Genomic DNA, 19,002 nt, shown 5'->3' with positions numbered 1-19,002 from the left:
GCACCTGTGAATCGACCGCGGCCACGAAAGAAATTCAAAACTCTCGCGGTCTAGCTATCAGGTAGACGGATCGCAATTTACTCTCTACCAGAGCCCTGAAATCATGGTAGATTTCAGTGTGTGACACGCCCGTTTGCTGGTCGTACCAAGGACCAATTTGACTCACTTATATGACAGAATGCACAAGAATACCAAACGTCAAGACCGGTAGACCAAAAACGAATAAGTTTGCCCTCGGCAAATGAGTAGTCCAGGACGTTTGAAGTCACACTGATTGTACAGTAAGAACGTCACCACAGGCTCGCCGGTCTAACTACTCACAAGCGAATTCAGTCTTAGGACAGGTCGCAAGTACCAACCACACATGCCAGAGCTTCGACCAGAAGATGCTTCCAGACTAAAGTCCAGAACCTGAGTGCTTCGCACCTCTCCAGATAAAAAAAATTCCGTTTTCCTGCAAAGTGTACAAACGACACCGCCTTCACGCTGTCTTGAGCCTCTCACAGGGCTTTAGAGGCGCTAAATTTCCCCTCAAACATGACAGCACAAACTCCTATCGAACCAGGGCAAGAGTTAAGAAACCTTCGTCTGTGGAAAGAAAAGAAACCGCCAATTACTGGCTTTTTTAAGTTTTCACAGAGGTGGAAGATGTTTTTCTCTGAAGTCGGGTCGCTTCCCACAGCAACAAGTGAACAGATACAATTTTAAAGATCTTCATCTAAATCACGTGTGCCTTGGAGTACGTTACTCCTAGCTATGAGGTGTAATAAAGATTCTATCTCTAAACGTTTCTCAGGTGCTGGAGTTTCTTATACAACCGAGGCAGTCGATGGAAGTGGGTCACAGGCCTATTTGCAGTATCAGCGAACACGAAAACTTGTGAATTTTTAGTATGTGTGGCTCCACACAATGCCCAGGTTATGACTCCACCGTGTTGACACGTCCCTTCAGTACACCACCGCCAGCCCAGCCATATCTGCTGGCACTGCGGCAGGTAGCTTGGCATTGTTCTGCTAGAGACCGCTCTCGACTAGGGGATGCTCTGTCTGCTGTGTACAGCTGTGGGCCTGCCTGAGGGATGGGCTCACCGCCAATTGCTTTCAACTTCCAACACGCTGTTTCTGCAAGCTAAGAACCATAAAACTACCTCATGCTACCAGGCTCCATCAACTTCTGCTAAGGTTGTTAACTTTCTAGAGTCTTGCTGAAAGTGCAGAAGGTTGTAACAAAATCTTTAATAATTTTCTGTATAAGAAAAATAAGTGAGAGAGTAACTTGTCCTCTCTCAAGGAGTTACATTTTATTACATAAGTGAACAGTCCCCCAAACCTTCAGTCAGAAGGACAGACATACAAAAACTTGAAGCAGGGAAGTCCTTGGTCCCTGGCTATAGTAGCGTAGCTCATCGATAGAGCCAGAGCCATTGCTCCAAAGAATCCTGCGGGCGTCATCAGCGGCACTTTGAACATCGCCACCAATGAAAAACCTCCAGGCCGCCGACCAATGAAGACCGTCAGAATGGTGTTATATATGGCGGACACAGAGGCACCAGTTTTATAATTCTGTATTACTCCTAGTTGAGCCGAGCGGTCTAAGGCGCTGCAGTCATGCAGTGTGCGGCTGGTCCCGGCGGAGGTGCGAGTCCTCCCTGGGGCATGGGTGTGTGTGTTTGTCCTTAGGATAATTTAGGTTAAGTAGTGTGTAAGCTTAGGGACTGATGACCGTAGCAGTTAAGTCCCATAAGATTTCACACACATTTGTACATTTTTGAACTCATAGTTGCTAGCTGGTGTCAAACATTGCGCCGAATTGTTGACAATTATTTCTACTGGCAAACGTTGGGTACATAAAGAAACACACCCATGACGGGCCTCGGCCTATAGCTAGCCACGGCTCCCACAAGTTGTCAATAGAGTAGCATTTATTTCGCACAAGTTGAGTAAACTATATTTGTTTAAAGTGCCCTCGTGTCAGCTAATCGTTTGCTTGCCTGTCCATTTCCTATGGCGACAGATCCTTTGGCCACTTTCCATCCATTTATCATTTGCAGCAGGGATATAACATTTGGCTCCTCAGAACATAGTGCTTAGTGATTCACATACGTAACACAGGCTATGTATGCATTGCCTTGTTTTGTTGGTGCAGTTGGTCAGGGAATGTGATGTCAACTGTGTATGGAAGCAACTGCCATTTGTCTGATGATCGGTGGGAGAGAGAAGACCTATTCCAGGAGCTTTAGATCTACCGTACTGTGAGCTGTCGGGTTAGTAGAAAAATCTTCTTTATTAATTGTGCATATTGTGAAGGATCTTCAGTCAGTTCATATCCAAAAGGAGAAAGTAAGTAATGAATTTTCCTCAAAATAGTGCGTTTTCTCGCAGAGGAATGTACAGTCTCATTCTAATTGCTTTACGATGGTTCTTTTGAATGAAATGAAACACAAATTAGGCTGCGTCGTGCAGATGACTGGGGTTTGTGAATGTGCAGAGATAATTCAGTTATCACAGCATTTATTATCAAAACTAGTTTTTAACACAATCACTAAATTTTAAACAAAAATTCTCCTAGCACAGATACGAAAATATGAGCAAAATCTTACTGTTTCAAAATGAATAACAATAACTCCCGAAAGAATATTACAAAAATGTTCAGTGAGAGAAATAGCATTACAAATAATTTACTAAAAGTGGAAATAAGTCACTCTGTATGTATATTACAGGATTCATAATTCGTTAGGAATTCCGATTCACTAACACTCGAAACTGTCCATCAGAGAATAATCAAAAAGGTAACAGAAAACACTAATCTAAGAGACGTAAAATAATATTACAATTAAGACTTGAATTACACAGATTAAATACAACATAATCAACCAGGGACACAGTAAAGTTTGACTGAGCCAAAATTTTATAGAAATTGGAAACCTTACGTGAATACACACATGCTATATGGTAATATGAATGACATCATGTCGTAAGAGTATAAACACTTCACATCGCTAAGCCTCTATTCTGAAAGATATCATGAAAATGCTGTGTCTGGACACAGTCCACCAACATAGCACGCAAGTCCAGCGGGTTGCAGGTGCGCCAGTCTGCAGGCGGCACGTCTTGGGGATCCACACACAAACTTTCCCAGATGACAACAGCAGCAGCAGGTTGTTTCCATGAATAACTCTGGAAGCCACCACCATGACAAGCAGTACTCAAATTGCCTATAGTCGGCACCATATCGCCGCTAGGAGGTATGGCGAATACGGCACCATTTGCTTGAACTGCCTCACGTGCCAGCAAATAGGTTTAGCGATATACGTCCACTTGAGCAGTATTTAGTTAGCCGCACGGCCTCGGAAAGCCAGTCTGAGCCGCCGCCTCGACCTGGAATTACACCTTCACAGCCACAACAGGGAGCTAGCTATCAGCAACGATCTTCAGCCTCAAAGATATATGCCTCTGTGGACTCTGGGACCAGGACTTTGTGTCACTGTGACTACGGACAGCCACAATCTTGTGGTCCATCTGGACTTAGACTGGTTCTATTTATGCTTATCAGTGATTATGGACTGCACTCGACATATAACTTCCACACTTGACTTTTGTCATAAAGTCAAGAGGCAATTATTCAGTATTCAGGATGGATCAAAAAGATCTTATTGTTCAATTAGCAGACAATTAACTGCTACGGTGCGTTTAATGTGAATCAATACTCTTATTTTTGTTAAAATAAAGTGGTTCTTGTTTTGAGTATACCTATGAGATTTGTCTTGCTTGTGGAGCACGTGTAACGTCGTAGCAGATGCCAAACTCAAAATCTGAGGATTTAAGAACAATATTTTATCAGTACAAAAGCGAATCTGCCTTAAGGGCTTCCTTCAACAGTTACAATGCGACTGAAAAAGATACATTAGATTACCATGCTAATGATATTGATCTGCAATCGTCTGTAGTAGATAGCGAGCAATCAGCTGCACAGTTTGAAGAAACAGCACGCACACAACTAAACAAGTCGCCATGATAAACTACAAAATCCACAAGTGTCGAAGTATGTAAATCCCATATTACAATGCTTGAAAGCTTCCTTGGGCGATCTTGTGCACAGAGCACACAGCACTAATAACAGCCACATAGCAAGCACACCAAGCATATTCTTTCCGCGAACCAGCGCAACACAGGCTGGCCAAGTCTTCCTGTGTCTGACGTAGCTTTCCCGGTGTGGACAGCCACCAGCTGTTGCTCAGTAGAGATCAGAAACGCAGCGAGTAGAGTCTAACGTTTCGGACTGCATACTTCACAAGTCAAGACGCCACTGTTAACATCATTGCTAACAGACTTTTCAGTTCTGCTGTAGTTCATGAGTATGAGGAGTCCGAGAACTGCGGCGCTGCGGTCGCTTCATACTCTTCGACGCGTTCCTCTTACTGCAGCATGGAACAGTGTAAGGCTAGCAGATCTATTAGTAGGGAAGATGAGTACATTATCTTTCAGCAGTAAAGAGCGCTGACAAGGTGAAATTATCTACTGTTGGGATCAGATGGCCTTTAACAAAACGATGTGTTGTAAGTCTGTGGAGGGTATAGGACGAAAATTAATTGGCGCAAAGTACAGAATTACAAATGTGTTACTTTAGAGGAGGACTGATAAGTGTTCCTCGGCTGTTGTCAAATGGTAACTGACTTTCACGTTTTTGGTGTTCTCCTCCTTACAAAGCCGTGGTGTGACATTGGTACTCAGTCTACGAGATCGATATTACTTTGCGGATATAGCCACGAAAATGTTCCTGCAAAGGTGATTTGTTCTTACAGGCTTGTCGTCTGTCCATGTGGACGTGAAGATCTAAGATTTCGTGCAAAACCTCATTATTTTCTATGATCACACCAAGTTCACGATGGAAATCAAAAGGACGGTGTCACGCTCTTCCTTTGCGTTCTCGTCAGTCTAAAACCCAATGAGTGTGTCAGATACAGCGTACACCGGATATGCAGTCACACGGTACGGTATCTAAAACCCTTGAGGCCTCACCACCCGGCTGAAAGAGTAATGTTCTAAGGACAATTCACCAATAGGATTCCAGACTTGTCAGAACAACTGAGACACATACGAGAATTTTACTAGGATAATGGTTAAAATAAGCGAAAAATGTCGCAAGAAATTTCAGAAGGTCTCTGTGAGCAGAGCATAGCCGAAGAGAAGAGCAAAAAAGCTTGCGTTTTTTTTTTTTTTTTTACTTTCTGTGCTTGACTGGAAGTGAAGATTAACCGGTACGTAAAGAGACATAATATCACGTCAGTCTTCAGGCCTCCAGCTAAAATACAACTGATGAAGCCTGTAAAAGACGTTTGATAAACTGCATGTGACTGCGGACACTGTTACGTTGGACAGACCGTGTGCATAACAAGACAACGCCGGACTGAACATGCGAGGTGGTTGAGACCCAAATAGATCGGCGTATCGGCGGTAACTGAACATGCAATGAAAAATGTACGTAAAATTGCTTACGACGACAACTCTACCGTCACAACTGCCAACACTGCGCATTTGTAAGGCACTGGATCCATATTCGGGAGGAAAGCGATACAAATGTCCGCTCGGCCATCCAGAGTTAGATGTTGCATGATTTCCCTAAATCGCTTAAGGCGAACGCCGAGAGTTTCCTTCGAAAGGGCAACGCCTGTTTCCTTCCCGAAGCTTACTCAACCCGAGCTTGTGCTTCGTCGCTAATGACGTTGATGGAATGCAAAACTTCATTCGTCCTTTACTCTCCATAAAGATGACGGCTTGCAGCTCACTGGCGAATGGAACTAGGCCTCCGCAAAATTAAAGTTGGCGCGGCAGGCGCGGGTCGAAAACTCTGCCTTATATGGGGATGCACTGAGGACCAATGACGTTACAATCAGAGCTCTACAAGGGCGAGACTAGATACCATACTACGGCCCATGGCTAGAAAACAGAACATTCCATTTCAGGACATAGGATGGCAGTCCTAGAACCGTTGGATACTAGAAAGAGTGCCGCAAAAGTTCGGTGTGTTCGATCCCCTGTTGCACACGCTGCACACAGTGGACTTGCCAACACGTTCACTTGTACAGATCGCTCTGTACGCCGAAAGCACGGTCTTATTTACGCGTAGCATGAGCGGCCAGGGTATGCAGACAGACTGTGACGATGTGTAGTCAAGAACTGCAAAATGGATGAGTTATGCAACTTGGTGAATAGCCAAGACCTCGTCGCAGCGAGACACCCAGTTCTAACAGACTTGAGTCAGGCGTATTGGGTCTGTGCAGCCAGAGAGCATCTACATGTCATTCTCGAGAGGTATCTAACAGTTCCAACAGGTTGAAGAACTAGGGTTAAAAGGCGTAAAAGCGCTGCGCCATCTTCACCCGCTGCTCTACTAGACGTCAACACTCTCCCAGAATGCTGCTGTCGGTCTGTGCAAGTCGCGACTGGGCGCAGTTTAGGAGAACGCATCTGTAGTCAGGGGAAAAGCGATTGCTGCCATATCGATCGCATACAGACGTTGCAAAATAGAGCTATCTCGTGATCTTCGCACAGTGGAATTCCATCAAGTAGCAGCAATACCAAATCTCCGGGAATCAGTTGGCGACATTTGGCGGAATAGTATGTTCTTTTAACATAGAAATGTAATTTTGTTTTTTTGTGTTTCAGACCTGTACCGGAAAGGAAAGCCAAGACGACAAGAAACGAGTAACGGCCGTACAGACGTCTGAAGGAAAAAAAAGCCTGAGGGCCTCCACCGAAGATCGACAGTAAGGTCGAGGCTCGACGGTGGTCCGTTAGCACTTAACAATGACCGGAGAACATTCAAGTGAAAGCTCTTCGATCTGTAACCGCCGCTGGCAGCTGGAAGCTGGAGAGGAATTTATTCAGTCGTATTGTGCTGAAAGCATGCGTTCTCAATTACCGTGTTTGGTTTACATCAAAACAATATCCTCAGAGGGAATATATAGCTTTTATCATTAAATTTCGTACACATCTGGAATCGAGCATAAAAGTCATCCGTAACAGTGATCATTATCAGTGGAATACACCAACTAAGCGATCTCTGCGGCTGAGTTCCTGTGGAAATTAGTGATTCAGTGAATGTATCTGCGTTTAACTGAAACAGTGGTCTTAATCATCTAGCTAAGTATTCGTCAAACACCGTGTAATTATGTTGCAAACTGACACATAGGTTTCTCCAGAAAGTAATTTCCGATCGGTCGCTCAATAGAAACAACAGTGAAAATCAGAAACATTTTATTTGCAAGAGTTAGCTACACTTTCCTGATACTTCCCTATATAGTCGCCGCTCCGACTTGGACATTTGTCGAGCGTTACACCAAATGTCCAACACCATCGTCATAGAAGGAAGCCGCCTGTGCTTTCAGATAATTCTCTACGCTGGTCTATAGTGCGTAGCCTGCGCCCAAGTCTTGTCTTCGTATCCAGAGTTTCATGTGAACAGAGATGGTACTCAGGACGAGCCAATTAGGGCTGTGTTTGGGTTATCGAACACTTCCCATCGAAAAGGCTGCAGGAGCGTCTTCACTGCCCCTGCGGAGTGCGGCTGAGATTTGCCATGAAGAAGGAAGTGCGTGGCAGTTGTGTTAGGTGGGCTGCATTCATTAAGGCGAAGCACCTCAGCGGACCCTCCTACTTGGCGGGAGACATTGTTGTTCTAGGTACCTTTACTCGCCCACAGTGCGCTCGCAACTGAAGAGAGCATCTTGATGCTATCGGCGGTCATATTAGAGACACTATCCAACACATCTGTGCGAAGCTTCATCGGGTTTTCAGTGTGGTGTCCATTTCGCAACCGACCGGAACTTATTTTCTGGACGACCCTCGTAATAAAAAAAGCTCCTGAGAATTAGAAAATGCAGAAACAGACAGTGAGAGGTTAAGTACGTTTGTATTAGAACCATATATTTTGTCATAAGGTTACATATGTATTCATTAGCAGTCTAGTGGCCAAACAATAATTCTGGATCGTTGCCATGCCGCCTACAACTAGGTCCAAAGCCGGTGTTGGAACTGCAGGCGGATGGATACTTCACGGAGCGACTCTCATTGAGGAGCCACTGGTGTGTACAGAGTGCACTCCCGATGTGAACTGCAGTTCCGTAGTTGTGCGCCGGAATAAATACTGTCACGGAGGACAGATACAGCGCGACCGGCTTACAGGAACGTGAGATGGCGGTGGTAAGATAGAGCCCGTGATTGCAGCGCCGCAGTTATGAATGCGCGATCTGCTTGCGAGCCAGGCACATCTCGTGGCGGCTGCCGTGGATCCTGCGGACAAGAAGTCAGCCTGTGTGATCGTTGTCCAGAAAGTTTAGCAACATGCGAGGCGAGCGCGGGTTAGTGCTCGGCTCGCAGGCGCGAGTGCTGGTTGCGGCGGTCAACGCCTGAAGCACAGCCACTCAGTAGATGTGGGTCTGAGTTTTGTAGCTGACTGATAGGCGAGTAGCCGATACACAGCATTGGGAAAGATCAGTTTGATTTCTGGACGAATATAGGATCATGGAAGCAATAATGGAAAAAAATTGGAGATTTGTGGTAAGCTCTTATGGGACCAAACTGCTGAGGTCATCGGTCCCTAAGCTTACACACTACTTAATCTAACTAACTTACGCTAAGGACAACACACATTTTTTCATCTGTACATAAAACGGGACGATCTGTATTTTGCTTTTTATTGCTACTTTCAGCTATGAACATTGTATGAAAGTAGGAAAAGGCAGGCTTACTGCACCAAATAGACTCGCTTATCGATAACGTACCTGTTTCGAAAGAGATTAAAATGAAGCTAATAGTTGGGGAAAATTTGCACCTTAGATGTTTGCTGGTCAATGAAGTGGGTTGCATCGTAGCAGGAGAGTGAAGCAACTAACAGTTCAGAGGACCGAACACTCACCGTTCAATGGTCGTCTTCCCATCTGTAGGCCACACTCTCTAACGAAGAGATCAGTGTCTGCTCGGGGAAGGTATGGTCGATGGAGCAGAATGCTTCCTCCATCGGAGCGGCAAGCACCTCTGCCGAGTTGGGCCTACTTGGCAAGACTGTGAACAAAGGGATTGAGCTTCGTCAAGTGGTGTCCATTGTGATCAATGCAGAGAATGTAAACATAATACGAGTCTAATAATTATGTAGAGTAATTAAATCAATGATGTTTAACACTTCATTAACCTCTTCGTTCTCTCTGTCCACAAAAGTGGACCTTCGTTCATAAGGTTTTTTTCCCCAAATACGCTGATTATTCCATTTATAGAACGATGCTCCGCAAATGTGGACCTTTCAGTTCTTAGCTTTACCACCAGAATGCAATGCCTGGCAAAGAACGATTCGTGGATAGTTTAGAGTTTGTCATATGCCGAAAATGTCTGCTTCTACAAACTAGAAAGATTTATAAGTAATTATTATGCCTAAATATTAGACTGAAAATTTGTACTTTTTATCTAAAGCTCTCTACCTATTGTAGACGGTGATAATTCAAATTTGCAAAAATTTTGCTCATAACTATGAAATAACACACTTTCTGAGCTTCCAGTACGTGGATTCCAGGTCATAAATCAGATCAGATAAAAAGAAGTTAAATGTTCCACGACCAGTCACAGTGAAACTCTGTGATGAAAACATGGGAGACGTTGATCTTTGTGACAAATTTTTCTCATATTAGAGATGTTACATTTGCACAGGACAATGGACGGTATTGATTTTTAATCATTTTATACACTACTTGTTTGCCAGTTGTTGGGTGACATACAATAGGTGGTGTTCAACCAAGCAAAGACCTAAAGAAAAAATACTGTCAGTGATTGGCTACAAACTACGTTTTGCCGAAGTTATAATTAATTGCAAATATGTCACGGTAGATGCTAGGAGAACAGGACATTCTTCTAAGTGAATTCTCTTACAGTGAAGATGTAGGTATCGTACGAAATGTCAATAAATAGCCATGAAGAGCTCTTTTGCAACCAACAGCAGAAGTTAGGTCTTGACGCAAAGGTTCTTTCAAAATGTAGGAAACATAGCTGCAATTACAAGACAAGAGTCATGTGCATCAAATGCGAAATTTGTTTATGTGTTATGGAAATAATTCTTTTTGAGCTTAAACTAAAAAGTTAACATTTTTTACTGGCAGTAGCATATTATTACTTCCCAAAAATTATTATATAATTCTTATTTTCTTGCATTTACGAACCTATTTCAGAGCATCAACAAAAACATGTCTTGGAAATCATGTATTTGGAAAATGCTAATGTTAATAAACATATTTTCTGTTTACATTAGCATATCCAGTTAACTGTTTCAAATAAAATAAATATTTTACAGTGACAGGAAGAGAGAGTACAAAGCAAAGGTTAGTACGTTTCCGCTATAAGTGAGGCTGGAGATCCACATTCGTGGACTTTCACTTATACTTTAATGAATCAACAGAAACCAATTTTTTTCTGCATTTGTATCAGTCTTGTGAATTGGTTTGTTGGAAAACGTGAAAAAAAATTCCTGTAACTTTTTACACAGGAGTGAAGACACGAGCTATTACATACTGTATGTCACTTATTTCATGTCCTTGTAGGAATAGTTCAGTTCTGTCACAGCTCAGTCGTCAGTAGTAGATATATAAATTAGGGATTTTTACAAGAAAACAGTTTTACTTTTTATGGTCGTACATTGTGTCCGCCATATTAAGAATCTTTTTATGTGTCGTATTAAGGAACTTTGCATAATTATTATCTCGAACTATGTTTTTTACACTGGAAAATTCGTTAATTGGGTGGTCATATGTTACCATTTTGTCAGAAAAGATAAAAATATCTACTTAAAAAATTATTGGAAGAATTATAAAATCCTAGTTTCAAAGCTGCAATAAGAGGAACGGTAATAAATAATATGAATATAAAAAATTAAAAAAAATTGTAATATTCAGTAACTGAATTGCTATATTATCTTATTTTTGGACTGGATTCCATTAGGAAATTTTTGCACCACAACCACACAACAAATATTGCAAACAAGAGAAACTCCAGCATTAGTGGTATAAATTTGAAACCGTTTTTAATAATTGCTTATCGATTTCAATCACAGAGTGATCATTTTCAGTGAAAGACAAAGTCCAGCGGACTCACATAATCAGGCACGAAATATAACTTCAAACATTGGTGTTCACAGCGAAGAACATGTCAACTCCCAGGTAAGATGCATTGCCTGATAGTTGGTACGTTCTTCACTAAGAATACCGATGTTTAAAGTTATATTTTTTGCCTGATTATGTGAGTCCACTGGACTTTGTCTTGCACTGAAGGTGATCGATCACTCTGTGATTCAAATAGATATGAAATAGTAACCAATGGTTTCAAATTTATACGGCCAGTATTGCAATTTCACTTGTTGCAAGGCAAGCCACATGTTTGTCAAGTAGTAGTGTTTAGTGAGACCTAAATGAGAGTTGTTTAGTTGAGCTAATGAGGAGATAATGTAAGAGACAGTTTAATGAAAACAAGATACATAGAAAAAAATATGTAAACTATTTATTATTTCAAAAGTAATTGCCATAAGAGCACATTTATCCCAGTGTGAGACAATGAGGTCAATGCCTTGCGCTAGCTTACAGAACCATGACTGTTCTTAGGCGTGCATCTCTTCGTTCGAAGCAAATCGACTCCCGCGAAAACTTTCTTTCTGGGCTCCAGAAATACGTAAATCGGACTGCGAGTGATAGGTACTGAAGGGAGGATGTGTGAGGGCTTCCCAGCGAAACCTCTGTAACGTACTCGAAACAACCTTGGTAACATGTGCGTCCGCCCACACTGAGGTAAGCGGGATGTTGTCTAATTCAGCAACGCATTCACAACTCGGTACTAGGGGGCAGCCGCTTCACTGCTGTTAAAGACTCACTGCAATGTGGACCTGTGTCGTATGGTGCGTCGCAGAGAGAGGATGGTCGGGTATGCCAACCAGGAGTAGGTCAAAATAGTCTATACATCTGGACAGTCAATGGGCATTGAGTGGTAGGTGATGGGACTGTAAAGGGAAAAGTATCCCCGCCCACAGCAACGGCACCATAAATAGTTTACAACAGTGTTTCGTCGTTTGTGTGAGACAGGATCGTATACAGGGAATGGTTAACCATGAAAGGCGGGTGCGCCCGGTACGTACACAGGCACTGGAGGAACAGGAATCACTTAAAGTATGTGCACGACTTGTTGCTAATGACTTGCCTCCTCAGTGATAGTCTTGTCGCTGGTTCGTCACACAGATCACCACAGTACTCGTATTTTTGTCATCTCTACGATATACGGATGAAGGAGCGGTACCTTTAAGACAGAATTTTTCCATGGTATTGTGTCGGCGAACCATAAACGCTATTTGAGCTTCAGTCTGTGGGTGAGACTATGGGCGACTGCCCCATGAGACCGTTCACACTATCACAACCCATCATTCAGTCCGGAACTGCGCTGCTGCTACGGTCGAATCCTGCCATGGGCATGGATGTGTGTGATGTCCTTAGACTAGTTAGGTCTAAGTAGTTCTAACTGACGACGTTAGATGTTGAGTCCCATAGTGCTTAGAGCCATTTGAACCATCTGAACAATCCATCATAAGCGAGGCATATATCCACATCCTGATGGAAGAGGAGCCTCTGCTGGTAGGACGGGTCATGTGGCTATTACATGATGATATTACAGTTCACTTCCGTGTTTCTATGAGGAGGCTTCTCGGCAACATCTACCCCCAGCTGATGGTTTGGATAAGGTGGTCCAGTGGATTGGCGCGCCCAGTCGGCCGACCCCAAACCAGGTATCTACCTGTGGCGGTGCCTGAAGAAGTCATGTATGTGGAGCCCATTCCAGACGTGTAGGAATTGGAATAACTCGTTCATGCTGTCTGTGACACTGTCGGTTGCAGGATGACACATTTGAACGCCACTGTTGCGTAGCGTTCGCGAATATATACAGGCCTGTGGGGACCACTTCAAGCACCTCGTCTAACGATGGTCTCATCACAGCTCGTCATGCACTATACAGGGTGGTCCATCGATCGAGACCGGGCCAAATATCTCACGAAATAAGCGTCAAACGAAAGAACTACAAAGAACGAAACTTGTCTAGCTTGAAGGGGGAAACCAGATGGCGCTACGGTTGACTCGCTAGATGGCGTTGCCATAGGTCAAACGGATACCAACTGCGTTTTTTATTACATATTCGTGTAGTACGTAAAGAAATATGAATGTTTTAGTCCGAACACTTTCTTCGCTTTGTGATAGATGGCGCTGTAATGGTCACAAACATATGGCTCATAATTTTACACGAACAGTTGGTAACACGTAGGTTTTTTAAATTAAAATACAGAACGTAGGTACGTTTGAACATTTTATTTCAGTTGTTCCAATGTGATACATGTACATTTGTGAACTTATCATTTCTGAGAACGCATGCTGTCCGTCAAGCTCAATGCATTTGGCAATACGTGTAACGACATTCCTCTCAACAGCGACTAGTTCGCCTTCCGTAATGTTCGCACATGGATTGACAATGCGCTGACGCATGTTGTCAGGCGTTGTCGATGGATCACGATAACAAATATCCTTCAACTTTCCCCACAGAAAGAAATCCGGGGACGTCAGATCCGGTGAACGTGCGGGACATGGTATGGTGCTTCGACGACCAATCCACCTGTTATGAAATATGCTAGTCAATACCGCTTCAAGCGCACGCGATCTATGTGCCGGACATCCATCATGCTGGAAGTACATCACGATTCTGTCATGCAGTGAAACATGTTGTAGTACCATCGGTAGAGCATTACGTAGGAAATCAGCATACATCGCACCATTTAGATTGCCATCGATAAAATGGGGGCCAAATTTCCTTCCCCCCATAATGCCGCACCATACATATACCCGCCAAGGTCGCTGATGTTCCACTTGTCGCAGCCATCGTGGATTTTCCGTTGCCCAATAGTGCATATTGTGCCGGTTTACGTTACCGCTGTTGGTGAATGACGCTTCGTCGCTAAATAGAACGCGCGCAAAAAATCTGTCATCGTCCCGTAATTTTTCTTGTGCCCAGTGGCAGAACTGCACACGACGTTCAAAGTCGTCGCTATGTAATTCCTGGTGCATGGAAATGTGGTACGGGTGCAATCGATGTTGATGTAGCATTCTCAACACCGACTTTTTTGAGATTCCCGATTCTCGCGCGATTTGTCTGCTACTGATGCGCGGATTAGCCGCGACAGCAGCTAAAACACCTACTTGGACATCATCATTTTTTGCAGGTCGTGGTTGACGTTTCACATATGGCTGAGGACTTCCTGTTTCCTTAAACAACGTAACTATCCCGCGAACGGTCCGGACACTTGGATGATGTCGTGCAGGATACCGAGCAGCATACATAGCACACGCCCGTTGGGCATTTTGATCACAATAGCCATACATCAACACGATATCGACCTTTTCCACAATTGATAAACGGTCCATTTTAACACGGGTAATGTATCCCGAAGCAAATATCGTCCGCACTGGCGGAATGTTACATGATACCACGTACTTATACGTTTGTGACTATTACAACGACATCTATCACAAAGCGAAAAAAGTGGTCCAACTAAACCATTCATATTTATTTACGTACTACACGGATATGTAATAAAAATGGGGGTTCCTATTTAAAAAAACGCAGTTGATATCCGTTTGACCTATGACAGCGCCATCTATCGGGTCAACCATAGCGCCATCTGGCTTCCCCCTTCAAGCTAGACAAGTTTCGTTCTTTGTAGTTTTTTCATATGACGCTTATTTCGTGACATATTTGGCCCGGTCACTATCAATGGACCACCCTCTATTGTGCCGTACAGGTGGCATGAATTAATAAATGCCCTGTACTATTGACACCATGGATTTCGGTTCATATTTGTATACGAGCTTTTTTGCTCCAAATCTCGTATAATGGAGGCCACGCGGTTCGGTTTAATAAATGATAGGTGCACACAATTTTGACTTCGAAGTGAGAACTTGCGTCTTTCCTTCATATCACCAGGAAACTTAAGTACACGTAACCTCTAAAGTGTATACTGTAGTGTCTTTGGTGAGAACAGGGGTGACAAGGTGCAAGACTAATTTGAGGGAATGAGATATCGGTGATGATGGGTGTTGTGAATGTGGACAAGGCTGGACTCTTGGACACTTGTTGGTCTGTAGTAACCTGAGCGAAGCCAGTGACGTGGAAGAGTTTTTTGATGGCTGCTCAACATTGGACTCATAAAGTGTGAAATTGCCTGTTATTAATATTAGCTTGTAGTTCTTATTATATTGGATTTCCATTTGCATTGGTCTCGGATAAATAAATAGAAATAATGTATGTCCAATTTGTAGATGGACGATATACAATTCATAATTCACTTCATACTACTGTGTAGGGGCTCTGACTTTCAACTTGTAATCATTTTTTCCAATGCTGTCAATCTTTTTTTTTTTTTTTAATTTGGCATTGATTTGATAATAATATAGCCATCTTGCATTATACACAATAGTCACTATTGTTTGAATATTGTTGATGTTGTTGTTGTGAGCCCCTGTCCGAAGATTGATTTGATACAGCTCTCCGTCTTACAACTTCCTGTGCAGATCTGTTCATCTCTGCGTAACTGCTGCAATCGGTTTACTGTTGTCAGTCCATGACCTGACTCTATAATTTTTACTCCCCACTCTTCCCTCTGTTTCCTAACTGGGTTCACTGATGTCCGGGATTATGTCTGACTAACCGATCCTTTCTTTTAATCAAATTCTGTCTTACGTTTCTTTTGTCCACAATTCGATTCTATACCTCATCATTAGGTATTTGATCTACCCATATAATCTTCAGAATTCGTACTTAGCTCCACATTTCAAAACCTTACATTTTCTTTTTGTCTGAACTTCTCCTTGTCACTTATATGCAAGACTACACTCAAGACAACTCTAGAAATGATTTCCTAACTCTTTAATTAATTATCTTTGTCAGAAGTGATTTCCATTCTATTGTCAGCCTGCAATTTAAATCCGCTCTGCTTCGGCCATCGTCATTGACTGTGCAGCCCCAGGAACAAATCTCATATATCACTTGTGGAGTCTCATTTCCTAATCTAATTCCCTCATCATAAGCTGATTTAATTTCACTACACATTATTCCTTTCGTTTTCCTTAGGGCGACGTTCGTCTTACAACATTTTTCAAGAAACATTCAACTGGCTGTCCAAGTACTTTTGCCGTCTCAGGCACAATTACAATCTAGCAACAAATTTCTTTACTTATTTCTTCCTCCTAAACTTTAATTCTGTTTCCGAAATTTTCCTTGGTTTTCTTTACCCCTTGCTCAACATACAGACTGAATGACATCAGAGATGTGCTACACCTCTGTCTCACTCTCTTCTCAATTACTGCTTCCTTTTCATGTCATTCGACTTTTATATATGCAATACGGTTTCTATACAAACTGCGAATATCCTTTTGCTCCCTGTACTGTATCCCTGTTACCTTCAGAATTTCAAAGAGTGTAATCCCATCAACATCGTCAAAAGGTTCCTCCAAATCTACAAATCCTACAGTTGTAAGTTTGCTCTGCTTACGTTTATCTTCTAAGGTAAGTCGTCTCGTGTGTTACTACATTTCTCTGAAATCCAAATAGATCTCCCCCGCCGGCCTCTGTGGCCGAGTGGTTCTAGGCGCTTCAGTCCGGAACCGCGCTGTTGCCACTGTCGCAGGTTCGAATCCTGCCTCGGGCATGGATGTGTGTACTGTCCTTAGGTTAGTTAGGTTTAAGTAGTTCTAAGTCTAGGAGACTGATGACCTCACATGTTAAGTCCCATAGTGCTTAGAGCCATTTGATCTTTCTCGATGTCAGTATCTGCCAGCCTTTTCATTCTTCTGCAAATAATTCATATCAGTATTTTATAACATGACTTAATGAAACAGACTGTTTGGTGTTATTCATACTTATCGACACATGCCGTCTCCGGAATTGGAATCATTACATTCTTCTTTACGTTTGGGGCTATTTCGTCTTGCAGATCTTGCGTACCAGGCGAAACAGTTTTGTCACTGTTAGTTCTCCTAAGGATCAGCTGTGGTTTTATTGATACTTATACTTACGTGTGAAGCACGTGCAAGTATCGGCCGCTGTTAGCAGCAGTGCACCGGACCCGTTACTCGGTCCCGGCCTGGTGTGCTAATCGTTATTCTTCACCTGACACTTATGCAAGGAACTGTAAGAAACTCTGTCTCCAATCAACGTCACCAGATCATCAAATACTCGGACGTCCATTCTTCTACAGTGTTCCCTATGTGACGTGTCGTCACTCTACGTCCAAATGAACCCCGTTTCGTTTCCGCACAGAGAGGAAACCGGTCACGCGTTGTCGCCCGCGGCGCTATTGCAAGGGCCGAGTTCATCTCTGACGCGGCACCGGCACGGAATAAGCGGTCGCTATGGTTTAACACCCGTACCGCTCCCCAGGCATACGACTTCCATGGATTACTCCGTCACAGAATTTCACACGTTTCCAATATAGTGTAATGGCCTGTGCGGTCTTTTTGCCTAACTTACACATTAAGAAATCTTCGGACATATTTCGTCGGCTAAGTTAAATCTTGAGTGTGACATGCTTTGCTATAAAATAGCCTGTGACACTACAGATCTCAGTACTTCGGCTAAGCGGATAGAATGTAATCTACTCCAGGGTCATTGTTTAGAGTTAGCGTCCCAATGCTCTTTCAAATTGTTCTCGCAGTATCTTATCTCCAATCTCATCTTTATCTGCTACCTTTTCCTTTTCTATAATATTGTCTTCAAGTTTGTTTCCCTTCTACAGACTTCCTTTATATTGGTTCCACCATTCAGTTTTTCTTCTTTGCTTCGTATGGACTTCCTATCTGAGCTCTCAGTATCCATGCAGGCGCTTCTCTTTTCTTCAAAAGTTTCACTAATTTTCCTGTAGGCGACATCACTCTTCCTCGTAGTCATGTATGCTTCTACAGCTCTCTATTTCTCCTCTAGACATTGCTATTTATCCATTTTTCACTTGTTGTCATTCTCATTTTTTAGAAGTCTGTATTTCCATTTCACTGATTCGCTGCTGCATCTTTATATTCTCTGTTTTCGTCAATTAAATTCACATCTCGTCCGTCATCTCTCAAAGCTACCCATTCCTCTTGTGTTGCATTCGTTTCGCGTTTTTACACCATCGTTTTCTAATGCTTCCTATGAAACTCTCAACAACCAACGATTCTTTTAATTTACGCAGGTTCTGTCTCCTTATTTCCTACCGTTCCACAATTTCTTCAGATTTTATCTGGAAACTTTGCCGGCCCCTCTGACCGAGCGGTTCTAGGCGCTACAGTCTGGAACCGCGCGACCGCTACTCGCAGGTTCGAATCCTGCCTCGGGCATGGATGTGTGTGATGTCCTTAGGTTAGTTAGGTTTAAGTAGTTCCAAGTTATAGGGGACTGATGACCTCAGATGTAAAGTCCCATAGTGCTCAGAGCCATTTGAACCATTTTTTTGGAAACTTTTTTAAATTTACAATATATGGTTTTTAATCTCTGTCTTACCGTTAAATAATCGAGCCATTTCAAGTCGTTTGAAACTGACGAGCTGTCAGCAAAGTGCTTCTCATCCATTGTCAAGTGATGACTGCTGTGTGATTGCTGCAATCTTCTGTGACGTCAATGGTGCTCACTCGAACGCCTTGTATGGTATTGTTTCCGTTAATCCCCCGCCGCGCTTGCTTCTGCCTTCCAGTGTCCGGGTCCTAAAATAATGCTACATATTTATTACCTTCCAAAAGTTCACAAGGATAACGCACCTCTACAGCCCATTGTGAGCACCACTGCATCGCTGACTTACAGACCAGCCATCTTGCACCGTACGTTCGTCAAGAATACGACTGACGTCATCAGCAGAATTAAATGCCTGCGTCTTGTCACCTTCGATGTGGTCTTATTATTTGTTCTCATCAAA

This window comes from Schistocerca serialis, unplaced genomic scaffold, assembly GCF_023864345.2.
Source record: "Schistocerca serialis cubense isolate TAMUIC-IGC-003099 unplaced genomic scaffold, iqSchSeri2.2 HiC_scaffold_1261, whole genome shotgun sequence".
NCBI classification, from domain to species: Eukaryota; Metazoa; Arthropoda; class Insecta; order Orthoptera; family Acrididae; genus Schistocerca; species Schistocerca serialis.
The sequence above is the reverse complement of the archived record's forward strand: the minus strand, read 5'-3'. Positions refer to the sequence as shown.